The following is a 25,201-nucleotide window of genomic DNA, read 5'->3' as shown; positions in this document are numbered from 1 at the left end:
AATAGAAGCTTTCGAAATGTGGTGCTACAGAAGAATGCTGAAGATTAGATGGGTAGATCACTTAACTAATGAGGAGGTATTGAATAGGACCGGGGAGAAGAAAGGTTTGTGGCACAACTTGACTAGAAGAAGAGATCGGTTGGTAGGACATGTTTTGAGTATCAAGGGATCACAAATGTAGCATTGGAGGGCAGCGTGGAGGGTAAAAATCGTAGAGGGAGACCAAGAGATCAATACACTAAGCAGATTCAGAAGGATGTAGGTTGCAGTAGGTACTGGGAGATGAAGAAGCTTGCACAGTTTAGAGTAGCATGGAGAGCTGCATCAAACCAGTCTCAGCACTGAAGACCACAACAACAACAACTAGTAGCAGCCATATTTCGATTTTTTTATGGTACTCTTTGTAAGCTCTTGATGTCACCATGTATGGTACATGCTCCTTCATTGATATTTTATTAGTAACACTATGCCTTGATGGAGGAATTCACAGGAATTCTTCGTGTAATGCCTGAGTGCCTTTGCAGAAACGATTATATTCACTTCTTGGTGGGTTTCCCATTTTTGAATGATGTATACAGATTTTACTCTGCAACTAGTTTGTGGACGCATTCTATAAGTTGACTTTACTAGATGAACTTAACCCTAGGATGCCTGGTGTTGGAAACACACATGCACAAATATGTAAGGCCTGTGAGGTACTGTTCTTATTTTAAACTGTGCTCTTTTCGTATACCTGTTTTCTGAAGTTGAATTTATTTTTTTAAAAATTTATTAACTTATTGAAATATTTCTGAGTGCTACTTAAAGAATCCTGTGGGACTGAGTAATATTTTATTAATCTTTGTAGAGAACTGTAAGGGTTTATTTTTATCAGTTGCAAATCACTTACATACATCTGCAAATAATTATATTAATGCACTTATAAGTTGTAGTTCTAGAGTTATTAAGTTCAATTCCTTGAATTTCAACATCCTTATTGTTCACAATAACAGGTATTATAAGCTACATTTTCCCAGACAAATATTATACACTTTTCACAAATCTTGCATTTTCCTTAATTTACAGCATCTGACAAACAAGAAGCAAAAAAATCCACAATGTTCTTTCCAGATATTGTTTTTACATATCATACATCTCATGGCGCTTTTCCTATGTTGTTATGTGGATAATATTTACGCCTTTCTTTTTTTTACCCTGATATAACTAACTGGTTGAGCGATGAAACGTTCTTTTGGACACCACATATGTGCATGGCATCAGCCGTTTTCTTTGGGAGATTAGGGATCTGAATTCGAAGCTCCATTAGTGGTGTTACCATTTCCTCTAGTACACCACTTAGGAAAAAAGTCTTCTTTAGGTTCTTCCGCTATGATTTGTCCGACGTTGGACTGAAAATAAAATTTCACTCTTCATCGTTGTAACGTTCATCACATCCACCCATAATGTGAATGGTCTTCTCCTTGTTTCTCTCTTGCAGCTGTAATATCGAACCTTCTTGTCCACTTTATCTAATCCACCCTTTTTTGGAGTCTTAGAACTTTATTATGTCTGGTTCTTTATGCATCTGTTTGATCGATGTCTTTGTCATGATGCATTGATCTGATGAGAACTACTGATTTTTTTTCTTTTACGGAACAGAACTTACGATCGCGATTTCATCTCTAAAGGCAAATACCAAGGAATGCATTGCTCTTGAGGTGGACAGTTTCATTTCATTGGGGATTTCTGATTTCCTTTGTCCGATGGTCCCCACCATTGTGAATTGCTTCTGTAGTATCTCGTCCGCCAGCTGAACCATAGTGAAGAAGTCAGATGATCCTTGTATGCTTTTAGTTAGCTCTTTCACCACATTCTCTCCTCGATTTTTCTGAATAGGTTCATGTGGCTTCCTTCCTGCGTAACAGTTTTGGCCAAAGCATGTGCAGATGTAGCATGTAATTACCAAAATATTTTAATGCCATATATGGTGGGTTCAGTGAGCATGAACTGCATAAAGCAGCATCTTCCACCCAAGGTATAGGAGTAACTGCTCAGCAGCTGTGAATGAATCAAATGGTTCAAATGGCTCTGAGCACTATGGGACTTAACTTATGAGGTCATCAGTCTCATAGAACTTAGAACTACTTAAAGCTAACTAACCTAAGGACATCACACACATCCATGCCCGAGGCAGGATTCGAACCTGCGACCGTAGCGGTCGCCCGGTACCAGACTGTAGCGCCTCGAACCGCTCGGCGTGAATGAATCGTTAGAAAGCATTCTGTTTCTACACTTCTCTAGAAACAATTTCCACACATAGCGAACAGTTGCAAAATCACAAGTTTGTCGTCTTCATATCGAGTTTCATGGGTGCGTCTGTCATCAAAACCTTTTATCCCCCTTATACCCTCGGATCTGTTAATCGCCATCGTGTCCTTGTACATAGGATTTCCCTTTCCATCGAAGAAGAATTCTCTTACAGATACATCCCAATTCTTCTCAACACAGGCAAGCTGCAAGACAACCCTCCATTACAACAAATGTAACGTTTTTCCACGTTTTACCATGTGAGGCAGCCACTCTTCTGCCTTCTATATTTGTGCAGTTGATGAGTTCATCTAGTATTTCCTTGGAGCTGAAATGTTCCCAGACGTCCCTAGGTTTACTGGTTTTCAATCCACGAACTGGACTAGGTGCCTTGCACAATAATTCACAGGAGGATCTAAATTCCACAGGGTTCCATTACAACTAAAGTATGTGCTGGGCTATCTGAGTGGTCCCTGTGGAAATTCATTTTCAGGCTCTGATGAATAATAATATCTAAAGTACTGTAACCTCCCAGAAAATTCATATCAGCAAGTTCATAGTTTGATTCATCACTATTTCTATCTTCAAAAATACTTCCTTGTCACAAAAATCAGCTTTTTCAAACCACTGAGTCACTACACTTTCAAAATCAGCTGCAATTGTACTTACTGATTCTTGTTTTTCTTGATAAAGCCATAAAAAATGCTTGTCACTCGAACAATATTTTATGCAAAACAAAACAAGCATGACGGTGGCAATAGCACCACAGAACAACAAAATTGTTCAGCAATAACGCATGTGATTCTAAAAAGCTCAAAGGTAGAGCAACATCTGTAGTAAATAAAGGTAATTTCTGTTACTTATGTTATTATTCTACTGTTATTAGTACTATCAGGACAAATATAACTGCAAGAGGCTAGTGAAGCAGTGCATATCAATTAATGCAATAACGGTATTTTGAATTATGTGACAAAACTGAAAAACAGTTTAGCTCAGATTTGATATCAGGGATTCCAAAGGGTAGGCGGAAGAATATCGAAAGAAGTCTGAAATCAAATCCAGAACACATGAATGTTTTAAAAGCAAAACTTTCAAGGGCCTCCAAGGGCCTATATATGGATTGTAGGGTAAACTACCAGAGCTTTACATTCTTCACCCGGTGTACAGGAAGGGCCCATCTGTGTTTTAACTGGATATTTTTTATAATTTTTATATATCAGAGTCGTTCTAGGAAGTTTGTAGGTTTTAACAGCGCTTTTACAGCTTCGAAAGGTTTAAGGATAGGATGTTCTTCATGCTTGCGGATATTCTTTTCCTTTTCTTCCCCAACCATAGTAACCGTTGAAAAACAAAAACAAAATAATATACTAAGAGAGAAGGCAGTGATGACACAAATAAATATGCATTCAGAACGGAAATAGTATTATGACCTGAGCGTTCTCGCTTCCCACGCCCGGGTTCCCGGGTTCGATTCCCGGCGGGGTCAGGGATTTTCTCTGCCTCGTGATGGTTGGGTGTTGTGTGCTGTCCTTAGGTTAGTTAGGTTTAAGTAGTTCTAAGTTCTAGGGGACTGATGACCATAGATGTTAAGTCCCATAGTGCTCAGAGCCATTTGAACCATTTTTTATTATGACCTGAGAGTAGGTATCAGCTGGAGGAGCTTTAAACAGTGTTATAACACCAATAGCTTACAGTGTGCATACGCAATGGGTTCCAGCTACTGGATCTTAAAACTACATTGTAATCCTAGCAGCTTACAGTCTGTATATATATTCGGGAAGATGCGCCGGTCCCGAATGGAGCCTTCCCGGCGGCTTAACGACGAGGGCTGGTGTCCTGGCAAATCTGGATGTCGTTTCTAGGCGGTTAGCCACATCCGACTAGCTGAAAACCGGGCTGGTACTCACGTGCCACCACATTACACGACTCGTAGCCTTTCAGAAAATCTTCGCTTAGTATCGCTTACTTTCACACAAATAAATACTACATATTGTCTGGTTTTCCCGTGTACGCCCCGGGGTGTAGCCGTGTGGCGACAGGAAGGGCATGCAGCCATCCGTTAAAATTAACCTTGCCAAATCCAACAGGAACCGTCTCGATTTTGCATAGATGCGGGACACATGTACAAGGAAAAGGAGGAGACCGTTCTCTGGGTAGCATGGTGGCAGACACGACAGAGACTTTTCCCTAGCAGTAGTGTTTTCGAATCAATTGTGGCTGAAATGGGTATGTTAGCAGACGTGCTTGACTGGGCATTTCTGTCTGGTCTTGGGAAAAAGTATCAAAATGTGTTAGTTTCACGATTTACCGTTTTCGATTGCGTAGCCCATCCATAAATCAGTCGCGTTTTGTGTTATCATTACATTTCACAATGATGTTTGGATTTAATACGAGTTTCGTAGCCTCGCAGTTCCGCATTAGGCAGTGCTACTTCTCTACTCCGTCACCATTAGTTTACACCGAGCGATTTCCGTGATTTCCCTAAATCGTTTCAGGCAAATGCCGGGATGGTTTCTTTGAAAGGGCACGGCCAATTTCCTTCCCAATCCTTCCCTAACCCGAGCTAGCGCTCCGTCTCTAATGACCTCGTTGTCGACGGGACGTTAAACACTAACCACCACCACCACCACCACCATTAGTTTACAGTTGTGAGAATTAATTAATACACTCCTGGAAATGGAAAAAAGAACACATTGACACCGGTGTGTCAGACCCACCATACTTGCTCCGGACACTGCGAGAGGGCTGTACAAGCAATGATCACACGCACGGCACAGCGGACACACCAGGAACCGCGGTGTTGGCCGTCGAATGGCGCTAGCTGCGCAGCATTTGTGCACCGCCGCCGTCAGTGTCAGCCAGTTTGCCGTGGCATACGGAGCTCCATCGCAGTCTTTAACACTGGTAGCATGCCGCGACAGCGTGGACGTGAACCGTATGTGCAGTTGACGGACTTTGAGCGAGGGCGTATAGTGGGCATGCGGGAGGCGGGGTGGACGTACCGCCGAATTGCTCAACACGTGGGGCGTGAGGTCGCCACAGTACATCGATGTTGTCGCCAGTGGTCGGCGGAAGGTGTACGTGCCCGTCGACCTGGGACCGGACCGCAGTGACGCACGGATGCACGCCAAGACCGTAGGATCCTACGCAGTGCCGTAGGGGACCGCACCGCCACTTCCCAGCAAATTAGGGACACTGTTGCTCCTGGGGTATCGGCGAGGACCATTCGCAACCGTCTCCATGAAGCTGGACTACGGTCCCGCACACCGTTAGGCCGTCTTCCGCTCACGCCCCAACATCGTGCAGCCCGCCTCCAGTGGTGTCGCGACAGGCGTGAATGGAGGGACGAATGGAGACGTGTCGTCTTCAGCGATGAGAGTAGCTTCTGCCTTGGTGCCAATGATGGTCGTATGCGTGTTTGGCGCCGTGCAGGTGAGCGCCACAATCAGGACTGCATACGACCGAGGCACACAGGGCCAACACCCGGCATCATGGTGTGGGGAGCGATCTCCTACACTGGCCGTACACCACTGGTGATCGTCGAGGGGTCACTGAATAGTGCACGGTACATCCAAGCCGTCATCGAACCCATCGTTCTACCATTCCTAGACTGGCAAGGGAGCTTGCTGTTCCAACAGGACAATGCACGTCCGCATGTATCCCGTGCCACCCAACGTGCTCTAGAAGGTGTAAGTCAACTACCCTGGCCAGCAAGATCTCCGGATCTGTCCCCCATTGAACATGTTTGGGACTGGATGAAGCGTCGTCTCACGCGGTCTGCACGTCCAGCACGAACGCTGGTCCAACTGAGGCGCCAGGTGGAAATGGCATGGCAAGCCGTTCCACAGGACTACATCCAGCATCTCTACGATCGTCTCCATGGGAGAATAGCAGCCTGCATTGCTGCGAAAGGTGGATATACACTGTACTAGTGCCGACATTGTGCATGCTCTGTTGCCTGTGTCTATGTGCCTGTTGTTCTGTCAGTGTGATCATGTGATGTATCTGACCCCAGGAATGTGTCAATAAAGTTTCCCCTTCCTGGGACAATGAATTCACGGTGTTCTTATTTCAATTTCCAGGAGTGTAGAAAGGTATTTTTTGTCTTGAGAAAAACTGTAATTGTAAATTATGGAAGAATCTCACCATATATACAAAAAAAAAATTACGAGCATTTCCGGGCTTTTCCAACACCACAACTTCACGATGAGAAAGAATAGGAGAATCCTTTCAGTACTGAATGACGTCAGATTGAAATTATGTACGTCGTATCAGAATGCTTTACGCAGTTTTCAACTCCTGTTTTCTATAAAGTCGTTATTCCGTGGCATTAGATTATTGTTTACAGTGCCGTGAATTAGTTGTTTAATCTTTATCACTAGAGCAACAAGTAAGGAAGGTGACGTAGGAAACGGATGGAAAGAGAGATGGTGGCTAAGGAATACTTTATTTTAGCGACTTTCTGACAAGATAATAAATAGAGAAGTTCTCCACCCGTTAGCGAAGGTCAATAAATCTGCAATCCAGATCGCTACTGAATCGTGTGACTCTCTGGTTTAAGTCTTCCAGTCGGCTTCAAACCTGATGAGCGTGAACAAACGCACTCGAGGACAAAGCAGACAGCCACTTGTAGGAACCGACGATTGCCTCTGAAGACAGGCCGCACTCGTCATTCGTGCTGACATAAGCTATGATTTGCCGCCAGGTGCATCCAGTCAACACAGGCGGCGCACTCCCGGCATACACAGTGGACACTGATCTCGACTTAGCCGGTATTTTCTCAAGGCGCCCCATTTCCCACATTTACAAGGTTGGTGTTCTCAATGACCGGCAAACCCATTCTATACTTGAATATTTCTCGTCAGTCTGGGATCAGTACCAGATTGGACTGATAGAGGAAACGGAGAAGCTCCTAAGAAGAGCAGCGCACTCCCTCATGTGTACATTTAGTCATTCAGTCCCAGTAGCAGACGCTACAAGAGAGGCATTATGTTACACGGTGCAGTCTACTAACAAAATGTCGAGAGCAGAGAGGCATTGTGCTACTCGGTGCTGTCTACTAACAAAATGTCGAGAGCATACGTTTCTAGAGCAGCCAACTAATATACTGATTCACCCTACACATATCTCATGAGAAGAACATGAAGATAAAATGATATAGACTTGTGCTCACACGGAGGCTTACCAGCAACAGTTTTTTTTTTCGGCGAATCATTAGCAACTGGAAAATGAAGGGGGAAGTGAGAGTGGTAGTAAGAGTACTCCCCGCCACACACCATGTGAGATGTATAAAGGGTGTTACAAAAAGGTACGGCGAAACTTTCAGGAAACATTCCTCACACACAAAGAAAGAAAATATGTTATGTGGACATGCGTCCGGAAACGCTTACTTTCCATGTTAGAGCTCATTTTATTACTTCTCTTCAAATCACATTAATCATGGAATGGAAACACACAGCAGCAGAACGTACCAGCGTGACTTCAAACACTTTGTTACAGGAAATGTTCAAAATGTCGTCCGTCACCGAGGATACATGGATCCACCCTCCGTCGCATGGAATCCTGATGCGCTGATGCAGCCCTGGAGAATGCCGTATTGTATCACAGCCGTCCACAATACGAGCACGAAGAGTCTCTACATTTGGTACCGTGGTTGCGTAGACAAGAGCTTTCAAATGCCCCCATAAATGAAAGTCAATAGGGTTGAGGTCAGGAGAGCGTGGAGGCCATGGAATTGGTCCGCCTCTACCAATCCATCGGTCACCGAATCTGTTGTTGAGAAGCGTACGAACACTTCGACTGAAATGTGCAGGAGCTCCATCGTGCATGAACCACATGCTGTGTCGTACTTGTAAAGGCACGTGTTCTAGCAGCACAGGTAGAGTATCCCGTGTGGAATCATGGTAACGTGCTCCATTGAGCGTAGGTGGAAGAACAAACTAAAATGAGCTCTAACATGGAAATTAAGCGTTTCCGGACACATGTCCACATAACATCTTTTCTTTATTTGTGTGTGAGGAATGTTTCCTGAACGTTTGGCCTTACCTTTTAGTAACACCCTGTAGATGTAGATTTAAGATGTATCAGAACTCCTCGTGGTATACATTTTTCTTAGCACATGGAACTCCATGTCGAGTCATTTATGCTGTGCAGTACCATCTTCTCTGCAAGCATAGCATTTCGACAGTGACCCGTGACTTTTCAGAAAGTTCGTCTTGAGGAGTTCAAAATGGTTCAAATGGCTCTGAGCACTATGGGACTCAACAGCTGAGGTCATAAGTCCCCTAGAACTTAGAAGTACTTAAACCTAACTAACCTAAGGACATCACAGACATACATGCCCGAGGCAGGATTCGAACCTGCGACCGTAGCGATCGCGCTGTTCCAGTCTGTAGCGCATAGAACCGCTCGGCCACTCCGGCCGGCGAGGAGTTCAAGTGATGATTTCAAGAACTTCTGCATTCGGCTTCCTTTCTAGATGTCTTACCAAGGTTACTGCCAGAGAAAGAGGGTCCGAGTTGTTGCTCATTTCCGTTCTAGGGTCTAAAATGTGTGAGGTTCTGAACTTGGTCCTTCCTCTTCAGCCAGCACGTAGCTACTTCCTTCCATATCTGTAAGTCGAGTGGATGAACTTCAGGTATCATTTAAAGTGTCACAAGATCTTGATAACCTGAAGAGTATTGGTCATTACATTCTATTGTTTTCTTTTTTTTGTACTAGCAGCAGCCTTTAAGGCCAGATAGAAGTTAAATATCTTCGTGATACAATGGTATTTTTTGTAACAGCAGCCTATAATACTCCCTGGCTCAGCCTATTATTTTTGTATTTGATTTTACCCGTTTTTATCTCCCACTTTTCATAAATGAGCGCTGACATTGAATCACTCGTACAGAAAGACGTTAAATATGTGGATAATTTATCTTTTTATAGGTAAGCTATTGTGCCTCATTAGTGAGTCTGTTAAAGGATGGTCTTTTAAGGAAATGAATTTTAAGGACTGCTGAAAGACTTTCACCTTGTCACCAGTGGTGCACCTCTTGAAGCACAGTGTCACCACATAGCATGGTCATCTTTGAGCGCTGCTCTGGACATCACAGTCCTGTGCCACTGAATTGACAACATTCTTCCATATACACATAGCTTGAGGTCAAATCAAACCCTTCAAGTGATGAAAAAGCGCTGGTAAATAGAAGCTATTAACCGTCCCAACTGTGTCTATCGTTATAGCCGATATGAATCTATATGGAGCTTTTCTTGTTACAGTTATTAATTAGTTTAAAAAATCACCCGCTAGCTTCACTTTTCTAAAGCCAATCCGTTAAGGGCATGCCATACACAGTAGTCTTTACCTGTTCAGTCTGCTACGTAACAATTTCCCAGCACATTCACTATCATATAGCCGATATGTATCTATATGGAGTCTTTCTTGTTGCAGTTATTAATTAATTTACAGTATCACCCGCTAGTTTCTCTTTTCTAAATCCAAACTGTTAACGGCATGCTACACACAATAATCTTTACTTGTTCAGTCTAATACGTAATAGTTTTCCAGCACATTTACTGAAGTGTCTAACAGACAGCTCGGATTTGAATTCAGTGTCAGTGACACCATCCAGGTTAACGAGCGTCAGTCATCAGGAGAGCATGCACCGTCATTGTGCCATCCTTCCCAACTGAACCATTGGATGGATCCAATCCCAGTGACGTGGAACGTTTTACTAACAAGGGACCAACAGCGTGTTCGTACTGTTGGGAAGTGAATACGATTGTGTCATTCGTTGACGATTTAATTCGTTTTAGTATGTGCTGCGTTGGAAACAAGTGATTTAGTACCCGCTCCGTGAGACAGTCTGTGCCAACACATACACGGAACACATCTTCAAGTTTTCATAATAGGGTAAATTAGACATTCAAAGGGAAATTTCATACATGTTTTAAGTACATGTTCCGGTGACGTACGAAATAGAACCATGGACCTGTGTCAAATAGTGTGATTCATTATACACATATACCAGCTCCCCAACCCCGCTCCCCCTCCTTTCCTTCATTACCTCTAAGGAAGTCAGTAGTAGTAGTACGATTGCGATTATACTCTATCTCTTTCTCTCTATCTCTTTCTCTCTCTCTCTCTCTCTAGCTACGGCCGCAGCCAAGTTCAGTAGGACCGAAGTTACCCTTGGTCGGATGTAATTACATTACGTAACTTCCCAAGCATCTGGGCACTTCTCTTTGCAAGTGTTTTTGTTGGTAATGGACTATTTCAGATCGATGGAACTCTGCAGTTTGGCGTTGACTTCTGATTTGCCTGCCCGACGTCAGGCACTGTTATCTCGCTAGGTTTGAGAACAGATGACAGTAAACAGGATGCGTTTTAGAAGAGGAATGACGTACGTTTTGACACTTGGCGGATTAGTAATTTTTGAGAACATTTCTCGTGGAGAAAATCAGCGATCTAGGTAAAATACTTCATAAACTGATTAAAAACTTGTTAACTGCAATAAACATTTATTTGCACTAGTAACAGATTTCGGCCAGAATGTGACCGTCTTTAGAACATTTATAGCATGACGGTAGGTGGTGGCGGTGAACGGAGCAGGTAAAATGAAATGAGCGTATGGCATTGTAGGACTGGAGGCCCCATCCGCGGAAGTTTGGACACCACATTGGGCAACTTGCGCGCCGGTACTGAGGATGAAATGATGATGAGTACGAAACAACACCCAGTCCACGAGCGGAGAAAATCTCGAATCCGCCCCGGAAGTGAACCCGTGCCCGCTGCACGGGAGGCAAGCGCGTTACCACCCAGCTAACAAACTGGACAACGGAGCTAGTGTTGTGACTCCACGAACGTCAGATGCTCAGTTTGCGTTTGTTATCCTTGCCAGTAAACGTTTTATTGTGGTCAAAACTGTTTTTAATTCACTCTTAAACTTATCGGATTAGTCTCTTGCTATCAAGTTACTAGGTAAGTGAGATAAGTGTCTGTAAGTCTGAAATTGGATATTTTGAAGAACATTTTTCCTACGCATTGTGGAAGGTATTTATAATTTTTCTAACATCTTTCTCTCCCTCAAAGAACGTGCAGGACTGTGCGTAACACTCGTAGCGAAGATTCTTGAGCGTAGAAAACTCTATCATATAACAGAGAGATCTCTGTTCTCAAGGGAAGTGCGTGACTTCGAACGCTCAGAAAAGCACGAAAATGTGCTTAGAAATTAATTTCCCATCCCAAAACAGTAAACTGCGTGTCTTACCACTAGAAACATTTGAATAATTACCTATTCGAGGTTTAGGACAGCACCTTTGGTAACACGAAGAAACAAAATGGTGATTTAACAGAATCAAAAATACACATATTTCATTGTCGTGACTTACTACTACACTTCCCTCTGCTTAAAATAATTACGCTACGTGAACAATATATTTTTTCTACTCACGTGATAGTGTCCCATTGCTATTCAGTTTTCGAACTGCAGTTGTGAGATTTCAATGAAATGGTGAAAGCAAAGTAGAACAAAAAATATGCGCATCTGATTAAAGGTACTCTGTCACCTTCAACATCATTTCCGTTTCAAGTAGCGCACTACCGAACGCTACATTAATTACATCTGAAAGAATCCTATCCTTTGTTTTGAACTAAACCAAATACATAACATGTGTGGCTTCAGTGAAACGCTCTGAAGACATTGCCCTTGCGGACTTTCAAATTAAAATGATGTGGTGTGGCCCTCAACTACGTACCCTCCGACTCAGAGTTGAAATATTAAAAGTTCTGGCTGGTTTCGTTGTCTAGGGGCTGGGATACGTAGTTGCCGCATTACAAGCCAAATACTGCTGAGTCTGCTGTATAGAATATGCATATAGACATGAATCGAATTGTCGAAGGTTTCTATCACTCGGCAATTGCGAATTTTGAACGTAATGTAGACATTTATAAATGAAAGATTGCAATTAAATACATTCTGCAGATACTATTTTAACGGCTTTAAACGGTGACTACAATAGCAGAAGAACCTTTAAGAATGCCCTTTATTACTGTAAAACTCTTATTGGTGTCGATGGTCCAGCAATTAAATAAAATGTAAGGTGAATAACAGGGAAACAATAGATTCCTACTTCACGCAATTAGTTATGAACAACAACACAGCTCGAGAGATATTCACTTCTGAAGCATACTACGTCTTCACTGCAGAAGCCACGGAAATTTCACACGTGCACAAGTCGGCACTACGAAATATTTCTATCTCCCGTGACCACACGCAAACTGCTCCGCTATCCAAGTCTTTCCCGCGACTGTGCGTCCGTCAGGCCGTACTGTCCAGGACTCTTCGTGTCCTCTCCCATACTGTCCAGAACTCCCGTGTCCTCTCCGGAAACGATGCTCCTCCCCAACCTCCATACATATCTGCAAGTGTCCTTTTTGGAAACAATCGCTATGATTGGCTAGAGCGCTACCATCATGTCTCCAAGCCAATGCACAGCCACACACATAATGAAACACATTCGAAATACTGGATTTACATTTAAATAACTTGAAATTAAGTAAATACTCCTACGGATGGACCATAAACACGCTCTGACTCATAAATTAAATACATAAACCAATTAAATAAACATATATCAAAGGAACAGAAACAGAAGGTAGGCTAGAAGCCTAAAGTCTCTGTGCTTTCTAAAACACAGTAAATATTTGACCAATTTCTTCATGAATAGTATATATCGGAAATAAACAAAAACACAGAGGAATAAATATATTTATAAGCATACTGCTACCGTATTTTCGTGTAACTGTGGAGAACTTATGCTCTGACGCGATCGATAGTAATTGACCACTTTTGACCTCATGTATTGTTCAAGCTCCATGCCTGTAATTTATACCAATTTAGGTTTACACTAATAGCTTTCTAAAGACACGTCGATCGTCAAAATCGGATGAACCGTTTAGATTTCGGAAATTCGTTGCTTGGTGTCACTTGTATGATTTATCGTCAGATACTGAACTTTAAACTAGTAAAGATATTGAAAATCTGATTACACCGTCAGAATCGTCGTGCAAATAATTTTAATGTACATGTCCTTTTTGAGGTATCATGATTCATCTGGCTACTATTAATTTCTATACGAACTGTGAAATGTCTGCCATCGTGGTTTCACAAAGTCCGCCATCTTTGGCACTCTCGGCATACATCGACACAGCGTCTCCAAGGAATTCATAGCCACGTGGCCGGCCTGGACTCCAGCTAATGTTCGGCACCACGCAGCCGCCGACGAGCCGCGGTCCACCGAGAGGCCCCAGCGCGGCCACGCCAACTCCGAACTTAGAACATTTTCAGGGCGCCACAACTCGCTCGTTATCTCACACCCCTTCGTAAAAAACTTTTAACTAAGAGTAACTTTTAACGCTATCTGACCACTGTTTATCGGAAACTTTCAAGAGTTAGAGATGTTTTCATTGCGCAATGGAAAAGAAAAGAATATTTGAATGAATCTAAGGTCACGATACACTTTACGTATGATGATTAGGTAATTACCTATGATGAGTCATCGGTGTGTGACTCTCCTTATAGGCAGACCATGTGCAATGATGATGCACAACCTCACACTGAAAGCCTAACTTCTGGGTGGACGTTAGGCTAAAGAACACGAAATATAACATTGTTCAAGATTGTATTCTGCGTGGCTCTTAATCGCAGTTTCAACGATACAGACTTACCTTCCTGGCTGTAAAAGCATGTTAAGAACTCAAAATTTATTATGCTGATAGAAATGCCTTTTGTTGTAAATAGTAATTTTGCTGAAGACAGAATACATTCAAGAATCTGTTCTCAAACCAAGTACTGTCTCGAGTATGAATTTAACAGCCCATGTGTGCAGTTCAGAAATCGTAAGATTCATAAATGAGTCAGGGAATAAAAATAAATCGAAAATGCTTTAGTGAAATTACTAGTTATTAATAGGTCAATCAGTAAGTAGTAACAAACACGTAATTTACGCTTGCCCAATGATTGACCAGTTGGTATACAATTACACGATACATGAGAATAAGAACAAAGGAACTCCCCATACACTCTAGAATATCCTGAGCAATTTGAATCAATGGTATATAACGAATACCGTATGGTAACCTCACAGCCGGCCGGGGTGGCCGCGCGGTTCTAGGCGCTGCAGTTCGGAACCGCGGGACTGCTACGGTCGTAGGTTCGAATCCTGCCTCGGGCATGGATGTGTGTGATGTCCTTACGTTAGTTAGGTTTAAGTAGTTCTAAGTTATAGGGGACTGATGACCTAAGATGTTAAGTCCCATAGTGCTCAGAGCCATTTGAATTTGAACCTGACCTCGTAGTTTTTTAACTTGGGAGTGCTAATCGAAACATAATCTCGGTTGAGAACAAAGCGTTCACACGCTCGCTCAAATATGTGTTAAGATCCAGAACATGAAAGGCGCCGAATACAAGAGAGAGAAACTCGTCAGCAAAAAGCCGGAAACAGAGTGCCTTTGTCTCACGTTGAAAGGGGCACGCTACTCCTCAACTAAGCCATGTGGGCTTCCCACTGGTCAGTTCGTATACTTTGTATATATTGCCTACAGATATACCTTCACCTTACCAGCCAAAGACTGTAGCATTCTCAGCAATTGATAACGTTGGTACAAAAAGGTCTTTGTAATATTTTAGCAGTTCAGGATTTGCACAAGAATGAATCAACCAGAAAGGCAGCTTTTAATCAATGACTTTTACGTTTTCAAATAATGACACTCATATGTCAGAGTCATAACGTGCCTTTCGCCAAGCATATTGTAACATAGGCTTGTATTTAAGTGCAGAAAGTCTACAGTATAGCACAAATTGAAGTCTAATGAAGAAATTATGGTCTTGCAGCTGTACTTCTGATTTCCCACATTGTAATGTTACAAAAGCCACAGTCCTTCTGTCGTAGAGCTTATGTTGCACAAAGAAGTACACAACAAGAGGTTGGCAATCTGTTGGTGTCTTATGCGTGGTTTTGATCCTATTATATGGATATTTTTTCTATTTGTATGCCTAAGTTATTCTCTTGGACCCTGAATAGGCTCAAATGTCTCTCGAGCTAAGAGGTGCAGTTTTTCATGCAAATGAAAGCATGTTTTCGTGCGGGTCTGAGCGTTAGAGGTCACACACTTCCATTATAAATGGAAAGCAAGAAAATGTCTGTGGCTTATTGGCATTTGACAACGTTCAAGGGAAAAGCAAACATTCTTTAGATTTCACTAGACCTCAGTTCTCGATTGTAGTAGAAGGCAGAAGCCAGAAAATTCTTTTTGGTTTTGGATCGTAATATTCTGAACCAATGTTTGGCCATTAATGAAAGTACCCTTCATGAGAATATGAAATACTGTTAGTGTAATGTAACTTAATTCTTATATAATGTCTTATATATTATATGAAAATTACTATTTTTCTCCTGTCCCTACAATTCCTCAAAAAAAAGTGTACATAAAATTTGTCCTGATTCTATGTCGTCTTTGTCATCTTGCACATCTTTATAGTATGCATTTATCGAAGCTCGATGGGTTTTCTCCTCGTTAAGCTATGTCGCAAACACATCGTTCGTCGCTAAGGGACGCTATTTATTTTGAAGCCAAGTCGCAGCCACGAATGAACGGAAAAGTGAATCTCAATAATCTTTCTAGATTACGTTGCGTTTGTTTGTTGCGGACACGCTCGCAACAGGGAGTCATCGAGCATAAGGGAGTCGCAAGCATCGACCAAAGTCATTTTACGATATTCATTTCTCTATTTTAAGCCTCATTTTCTTGTTTTATTTAGTCGCGTTTCTGCTAAACCTTGTTTAAACGAATAACGGGGCGTAATCAGTATCTAAATTACGAAGCTACTGTCCCGGTATCATATACGATTTGCATGTTGCCTATCTAAAGATTTACAAGGGGAAAAAAACTTTGATTATCAGTATTCGGTGCAATTAGTGACTGAATTAAAAAAAATTAAAATGCTGCCACAATCTACTCATTAAGAGCTGTAATTTTATATTAAAAGTTTAACACAGTAAGAAAATTATTGCAGTTAGAAAATATACAGGGTGTTACAAAAAGGTACGGCCAAACTTTCAGGAAACATTCCTCACACACAAATGAAGAAAAGATGTTATGTGGACATGTGTCCGGAAACGCTTAATTTCCATGTAATTTCAAACCTTTGAGAAACATTTCGTCGCTGACACCGCCACAAATTGGTGAAAGAAAAAGAATATTATCGCTAACCACTTTTTCGCTGTTCATGCAGTCAAACTTCAACGAGGCATGACGTTTTACGGGTAACTTATTATTTCTTTAATACCGACTTACACGCAACACAGTTTTCACACAGTATTCGCATATACTACTGAATGTTTCTGCAAACTTATAGCATTGTAGATCTCACTTCCTAAGCATTGACATACATGAAAAACAACCGACTTCAACAAAATTTATTCATAACTTAAAACTTTGCACATATACACAACAGAAGTTAAATATCTAACACGGTGACGCAATTTATTTATTTATTGCTTTTCTAGCCTGACCATATTAGAGCATTAAGGTTGCCTCTTGCGTATAACCAGGAACTACACATACCGAAGATATTACAAAAATATTCACATGAATGATGATAAAATAATAATAATATTAAATATTGAAGGACACTAGTAATGATAGTAATAATTGTCAACAATAATAATAACGAAATTAATAGGTGAATATAGTAACAAAGATAATAATAATGAGAATAATAGTAAAGGGAATAGTAGCTCGATTCTTTAAATAATCGGAAGTGTACTGATATTTAACTGACGTAAGATCAAGATCACACAGCGTGAAGGAGAAATCTTTGGCATCGAACCGTGTCGTGCTTAAGGCTTTCCTGATTCGAGTCTGGTAAATTTGTCTAAAGTAGTCTGAGTAAATCAAGTTACTTATGCACTTACGTTTGACTATTCATTACTCCAGTCCATTGAAGTACTTAATTTGAATTCAGAGTTTTCCAGGTATGTACAGATGCTGTAATGACAGAATTGAAACTACATGTAAATATTGTGTGATGTTGCAACACAGCTCTGAGATGAAATTTATTCACATTTTTGTCAGTTGCTTATCGAAATCTCGTGGTCATTATGTCCATCTGTAAGATAATGCGATAAACGTACAATCAATGTTTTTAGTAATGTATTTCATCTGATGTGTCCTATGACTATCAACTACGGTTTTCTGTCAATAGCGCCCAGTGGAACTTGTGCATAGGAAAGCTCGAGAAAAGGTCCACTAGTCCCCCTGTCCGAATTCTGCGACTTGCCCGACAGGTAGAAGAGTCGAGGGCTTTTAAAGTGGTGTACTGATGAAGAGGGCTGGAGGTGCTCGAGCAAGAGCTGCAATGCTAAAAATTTTGCAATCGGAAATAGTCACAACTTATTTCATTTTCTGCCACACACAATCAAGAAATTTTTACTGATGAGCATATCTCCAGAACCCGCAACAGAAAACCTACAAATCAAAAGGAATACTAGGAATTTATTAATCGCTTGTTTTCTACTCGACAAAGCGTACTTTAAAATACGTGTAAAATAAAATATGGTCCACACCTGTGTATCGGCGTGGGGTACATGTACAAAACACGCGTTGTTATACTAAATAAAAGGCCAGAATTATGAGCAGATGTAGGTGACACAAGCTGTACGTAGCTTCTTCAACCTCTTATAGTGCTACATGCGCGCGTTCTCTACACATACCAAAACACAATTCCTTTCAAAGGGCGCGGCCGATTTCATTTCCCAACCTTCCCTGATCAGAGATTGTGCTCTGTCTCCAATTACCTCGTTTGTTTCGTAAATTAGTGGTAAGTTCCTGCGGGGCCAAACTGCTAAGGTCATCGGTCCCTATGCTGACACACTACTTAATGTACTCAAACTAACTTATGCTAACGACAACACACACACCCATGCCCGATGGAGCACTCGAACCTCCGACAGAGGAAGCCGCGCGAACCATGGCAAGGCGCCCTAGATCGCACGGCTATCCCGCTCGGCACCTCGTTGTTGAGGAAACGTTACACCCTAATATTCCTTCCTTCTTTCAAAACGTGAAAACTGTTTTCTTTATAAACATAATTCTGCATATCGTTGTCATAATATCTCTCTCATTATAGCTCTCAATTCCTCCAAGTGCTGAATCACCGCCTCGTATTATAGCAATTGTCAACCATGAATTGCCAGCAACTACTTCTGTAGTAGTACATGAGAAATTAATCTTGCAGCCTACAAAAACAATAGGCCCTCCTAACAGCTGTTGTTGTGCGGTATTCTTAGGTGTAAGATTGAATGTATCAACATTCTTGTACACTGGTAGTCTGGGTCTTCTTGCATATCTTCTCCTGCGGTAAGGCATGGCTGTCTGTACTGTGCGGCTGCCTCGAGTCGAATGACGTGCAGCTGCCTCGGTACGCGCAGTGCCTGACGGCGCTGCTGATAAGAAAGTGCCAGCCAATCAGAGGCCGACCGGATGGGCGTTGCCACACCGGAAGTTAGTCTTTTCCAGCGGATCACGCTCTGTTAGAACTAGAGCGCTGTCTTCACTCACACTTGTAAAGGCGGGTGACCTTGAACGAGTTTCGCCTGGCTGCCGCCAGGGCTCGAGGATCGCGCTCTAGTTCTAACAGAGCGCGATCTGCTGGAAAAGACTAACTTCTGGTGTCGCAACGCCCATCCGGTCGGCCTCTGATTGGCTGGCGCTTTCTTATCAGAGCGCCGTCAGGCGCTGCGCGTACCGAGGCAGCTGCACGTCATTTGACTCGAGGCAGCCGCACAGAACCGTATATTCTTCTTCTTTTTCCTGGCTTTATCCCGTAGCTTCGCGGGTCGGCACGTTAATATGGTTACTCTAGTAGACAGTGGTTGTATGCCCTTCCTGTCGCGACCTCTTCCCCCTTGCACGAAATTTTTATACTCCATTTGTCTGTGTGTAGTATTATCTCACGTCGAAGTGTCAGAACCCTTTCTAAATGCTTTCCAATGGTTTAACTGAGGCAAGATATGGGTACCATGTCGGTGAAGGATGTGGGAAACCGCTTAAAAATGACATCTGGACCGGTAGGCACTAATCCGACAAGTGGGTTTGATCCGGAGCCATCGCGCCTCCCGTGATCTAGGAAGTGATATGCTAACCGCGTGGCTATCTGGCTATCTGGACGGGTCAGTACACACTCAGGTGATAAGTCATGGAATACCTCCTAATATCGTGTCGGACCTCCTTCTGCCCGGTGTAGTGCAGCAACTCGGCGTGGCATGGACTCAACAAGTCGTTGGAAGACCCCTGCAGAAACACTGAGCCATGCTGTCTCCATAACCGCCCATAACTGCGAATGTGGTGCCAGTACAGGATTTTGTGCACGAACTGAACTTTCGAATATGTCCCATACATGTTCGATGGGATTCATGTCGGGCGAACTGAGTGGCCATATGGTTCGCTCCAACTGTCCGGAACAGTCGCGAACAATTGTGGCTGGGTGACATGGCGCATTATCCTCCATAAAAATTCCATCATTGTTTAGGAACATGAAGCGTATGGAGGGGTGAGAATTGGTTTCCAAGTAGCCGAACATAACCATTTACAATCAATGATCAGGTCGGTTGGACCAGTCCATTCCATGTAAACCCACCGCACACAATTGTTGAGAAATCACCAGCTTGCACAGTGCCTTGTTGACAACTTGAATCCATGGCTTGGTGGGGTTTGCGCCACACTCGAACCCTACCGTCAGCCCTTATCAAGTGAAATCGGGGTTCATCTGAGCAGGCTGTGGTTTTCCAGTCGTCTAGGTTCCAACCTTTATGGTTCAGAGCGCAGGAGAGGCGCTGCAGGCGATGTCGTGCTATTGACAAAGGCACTCGCGTTGGTCGTCAGGAGCCATAGCTTACTATCGCCAAATTTCGCGGCACTGTCATAGCGGATGCGGTCGTCGTACGTCCCACACTGATTTCTGCAGTTATTTCTGTTATCATTGGCAACTCTGCGCAAACGCCACCGCTCTCGGTCGTTCAGTGAAGGCCGTCGTCCACTGCGTTTCCATGGTGAGAGGTAATGCCGAGATTTGGTATTCGCGCCAGACTCTCGACACAGAAGATCTCGGAATATTGAATTACATAAAGATTTCCGAAATGGACTGTCTCATGCGTCTAGCTCCAACTACCATTTCGCGTTATTCACATCTTTCCACATGAATCACCTTTCGTGGCGCTCTTCTTCCAGGAGCGGTCAATTTACGCTGATAGTCATTTGCATGTTCGCTCAGTACCTTACAGTGGGCATAAGGAGCGTTTTGGTGGTCGAAGACACGTAAGGTAGACATGTAGGTGGAGTGCTAAGGTAAGGAATGAGGAGGTTCTCCGGAGAATCGGCGAGGAAAAGAATATATGGAAAACACTGATATGAAGAAGGGACAAGATGATAGGGCATCTTTTAAGACACCAGGGAATTATTTCCGTGTACTAGAGAGAGCTGTAGAGGCTAAAATCTGTTGAGGAAGACAGAGACTGGAATACATCCAACAAATAATTGAGGACGCGGGTTGCAGTTGCAGCTCTGAAATGAAAAAGTTGGCGCAGAAGAGGAATTCGTGGCGAGCCGCCTCAAATCCATCAGAAGAAAAAAAAAGTGGCAGTGACTTAGGAGCAAGTGGTTTCCCGGAATAGAGGACGCAAATTTCGCATATTATTTGCACAGAGCATAACTTAATCACAGCTAACACTTGGTTCAAGAATCATGAAAGAAGGTTGTTTACATGGAAGAAGCCTGAAGATACTATAAGGTATCAGATAGATTATATAACGATAAGACAGAGATTTAGGAACCAGATTTTAAATTGTAAGACATTTCCAGGGGCAGATGAGACTCTGACGACAATCTATTGGTTATGAACTGTAGATTAAAACTGAAGAAACTGCAAAAAGGTGGGAATTTCAGGAGATGGGACCTGGATAAACTGACTAAACCAGAGGTTGTACAGAGTTTCAGAGAGAGCATAAGGGAACAACTGGCAGGAATGGGGGAAAGAAATGCGGTAGAAGAAGAATGGGTAGCTTTGCGGGATGAAGTAGTGAAGGCAGCAGAGGATCAAGTAGGTAAAAAGACGAGGGCTAGTAGAAATCCTTGGGTAATAGAAAAAATATTGAATTTAATTGATGAAAGGAGAAAATATAAAAATGCAGTAAATGAAGCAGACAAAAAGGAATACAAACCTCTCAAAAATGAGATCGACGGGAAGTGCAAAATGGCTAAGCAACGATGGCTAGAGGTCAAATGTAAAGGGGTAGAGGCTTATCTCACTAGGAGTAAGATAGACACTGCCTCAGGAAAATTAAAGAGACCTTTGGAGAAAAGAGAACCATTTGTGTGAATATCAAGAGCTCAGAAGGAAACCCAGTTATAATCAAAGAAGGGAAAGCAGAAAGGTGGAAGGAGTATATAGAGGTTCTATACAAAGGCGATGTACACTCCTGGAAATGGAAAAAAGAACACATTGACACCGGTGTGTCAGACCCACCATACTTGCTCCGGACACTACGAGAGGGCTGTACAAGCAATGATCACACGCACGGCACAGCGGACACACCAGGAACCGCGGTGTTGGCCGTCGAATGGCGCTAGCTGCGCAGCATTTGTGCACCGCCGCCGTCAGTGTCAGCCAGTTTGCCGTGGCATACGGAGCTCCATCGCAGTCTTTAACACTGGTAGCATGCCGCGAAAGCGTGGACGTGAACCGTATGTGCAGTTGACGGACTTTGAGCGAGGGCGTATAGTGGGCATGCGGGAGGCCGGGTGGACGTACCGCCGAATTGCTCAACACGTGGGGCGTGAGGTCTCCACAGTACATCGATGTAGTCGCCAGTGGTCGGCGGAAGGTGCACGTGCCCGTCGACCTGGGACCGGACCGCAGCGACGCACGGATGCACGCCAAGACCGTAGGATCCTACGCAGTGCCGTAGGGGACCGCACCGCCACTTCCCAGCAAATTAGGGACACTGTTGCTCCTAGGGTATCGGCGAGGACCATTCGCAACTGTCTCCATGAAGCTGGGCTACGGTCCCGACCACCGTTAGGCCGTCTTCCGCTCACGCCCCAACATCGTGCAGCCCGCCTCCAGTGGTGTCGCGACAGGCGTGAATGGAGGGACGAATGGAGACGTGTCGTCTTCAGCGATGAGAGTCGCTTCTGCCTTGGTGCCAATGATGGTCGTATGCGTGTTTGGCGCCGTGCAGGTGAGCGCCACAATCAGGACTGCATACGACCGAGGCACACAGGGCCAACACCCGGCATCATGGTGTGGGGATCGATCTCCTACACTGGCCGTACACCACTGGTGATCGTCGAGGGGACACTGAATAGTGCACGGTACATCCAAACCGTCATCGAACCCATCGTTCTACCATTCCTAGACCGGCAAGGGAACTTGCTGTTCCAACAGGACAATGCACGTCCGCATGTATCCCGTGCCACCCAACGTGCTCTAGAAGGTGTAAGTCAACTACCCTGGCCAGAAAGATCTCCGGATCTGTCCCCCATTGAGCATGTTTGGGACTGGATGAAGCGTCGTCTCACGCGGTCTGCACGTCCAGCACAAACGCTGGTCCAACTGAGGCGCCAGGTGGAAATGGCATGGCAAGCCGTTCCACAGGACTACATCCAGCATCTCTACGATCGTCTCCATGGGAGAATAGCAGCCTGCATTGCTGCGAAAGGTGGATATACACTGTACTAGTGCCGACATTGTGCATGCTCTGTTGCCTGTGTCTATGTGCCTGTGGTTCTGTCAGTGTGATCATGTGATGTATCTGACCCCAGGAATGTGTCAATAAAGTTTCTCTTTCCTGGGACAATGAATTCACGGTGTTCTTATTTCAATTTCCAGGAGTGTATTTGAGGACAATATTATGGAAACAGAAGAGGATGTAGATAATTATGGTATGGGAGATATGATACTGCGTCAAGAGTTTGACAGAGCACTGCTGAAAGACCTGAGTCGAAAGTTCCTTTAGAACTACTGACAACCCTGGGAGAGCCAGCCATGACAAAGCTCTACCATGTGGTGAGCAAGATGTATGAGACAGGCGAAATACCCTCAGACTTAAAGAAGAATCTAATAATTCCAATCCCAAAGAAAGCTGGTGTTGACAGATGTGAAAATTACCGAACTATCAGCTTAAGTCACGGCTGCAAAATATTAACGCGAATTCTTTACAGACGAATGGAAAAACTGGTAGAAGCCGACCCCGGGGAAGATCAGTTTGGATTCCGTGGAAAAATGCTGGAACACGTGAGGCAATACTGACCCTACGACTTATCTTAGAAGCTAGATTAAGGAAAGGCAAACCTACGTTTCTAGCATTTTTAGACTTAGAAAAAGCTTTTGACAATGTTGCCTGGAATACTCTCTTTCAAATTCTGCAGGTGGCTGGGGTAAAATACGGGGAGCGAAAACCTAATTACAATTTGTACAGAAACCAGATGGCAGTTATAAGAGTCGAGGGGCACGAAAGGGAAGCAGTGGTTGGGAAAGGAGTGAGACAGCCTATCCCCGATGCTATTAAATCTGTATATTGAGCAAGCAGTGAAGGAAACAAAAGAAAAGTTCGGAGTAGGTATTAAAATCCATGGAGAAGAAATAAAAACTTTGAGGTTCGCCGATGACATTGTAATTCTGTCAGAAACAGCAAAGGACCTGGAAGAGCAGTTGAACGGAATAGATAGTGTCTTGAAAGGAGGATATAAGATGAACATCAACAAAAGCAAAACGAGGATAATGGAATGTAGTCGAATTAAGTCGGGTGATACTGAGGGAATTAGATTAGGAAATGAGACACTTAAAGTGGTAAAGGAGTTTTCCTATTTGGGGAGCAAAATAACTGATGATGGTCGATGTAGAGAGGATATAAATTGTAGACTGGGAATGGCAAGGAAAGCGTTTCTGAAGAAGAGTAATTTGTTAACATCGAGTATAGATTTAAATGTCAGGAAGTCGTTTCTGAAAATATTTGTATGGAGTGTAGCCATGTATGGAAGTGAAACATGGGCGATAAATAGCTTAGACAAGAAGAGAATAGAAGCTTTCGAAATGTGGTGCTACAGAAGAATGCTGAAGATTAGATGGGTAGATCACTTAACTAATGAGGAGGTATTGAATAGGACTGGGGAGAAGAAAGGTTTGTGGCACAACTTGACTAGAAGAAGGGATCGGTTGGTAGGACATGTTCTGAGGCATCGAGGGATCACCAATTTAGTATTGCAGGGCAGCGTGGAGTGTAAAAATCGTAGAGGTAGACCAAGAGATGAATACGCTAAGCAGATTCAGAAGGATGTAGGTTCCAGTAGGTACTAGTAGATGCAGAAGTTTGCACAGGACAGAGTAGCATGGAGAGCTGCATAAAACCAGTCTCAGGACTGAAGACCACAAAAACAACATTTCTATGGACGCATATTTCTCATAAATTAAGGATAATTGCAGAATGTGGTGCCACACAACGTGGCACTACACAAAACTGGCGCTAATAGCATAGGCACAGAGGGAACACACATGACGCAGATTTGTAAGTCCACGGTATTCGTGATAAGTTCAGAAAGCCGTCCCGAAATACATGTGCTACAAAACGCCACTGTTTCCTGCACATGTACCACGACATCAATATGGCATATGGTCACCCTGCACACGTACACAGGCCGCACAACGGGTTGGCATACTCTGGATCAGGTGGTAGACCAGCTGCTAGGGTACTGCCTCCCATTCTTGCACCAGTGCCTGTCGGAGCTCATGAAGTGTCCTAGGGGTTTCAAAACGTGCTGCGATGCGTCGACCAAGAGCACTCCATACGTGCTCGATGGGGTTTAGATCTGGAG

The sequence above is a fragment of the Schistocerca nitens genome, chromosome 4 (assembly GCF_023898315.1).
Source record: "Schistocerca nitens isolate TAMUIC-IGC-003100 chromosome 4, iqSchNite1.1, whole genome shotgun sequence".
Lineage (NCBI taxonomy): Eukaryota > Metazoa > Arthropoda > Insecta > Orthoptera > Acrididae > Schistocerca > Schistocerca nitens.
Note: the sequence above shows the minus strand (reverse complement) of the source record.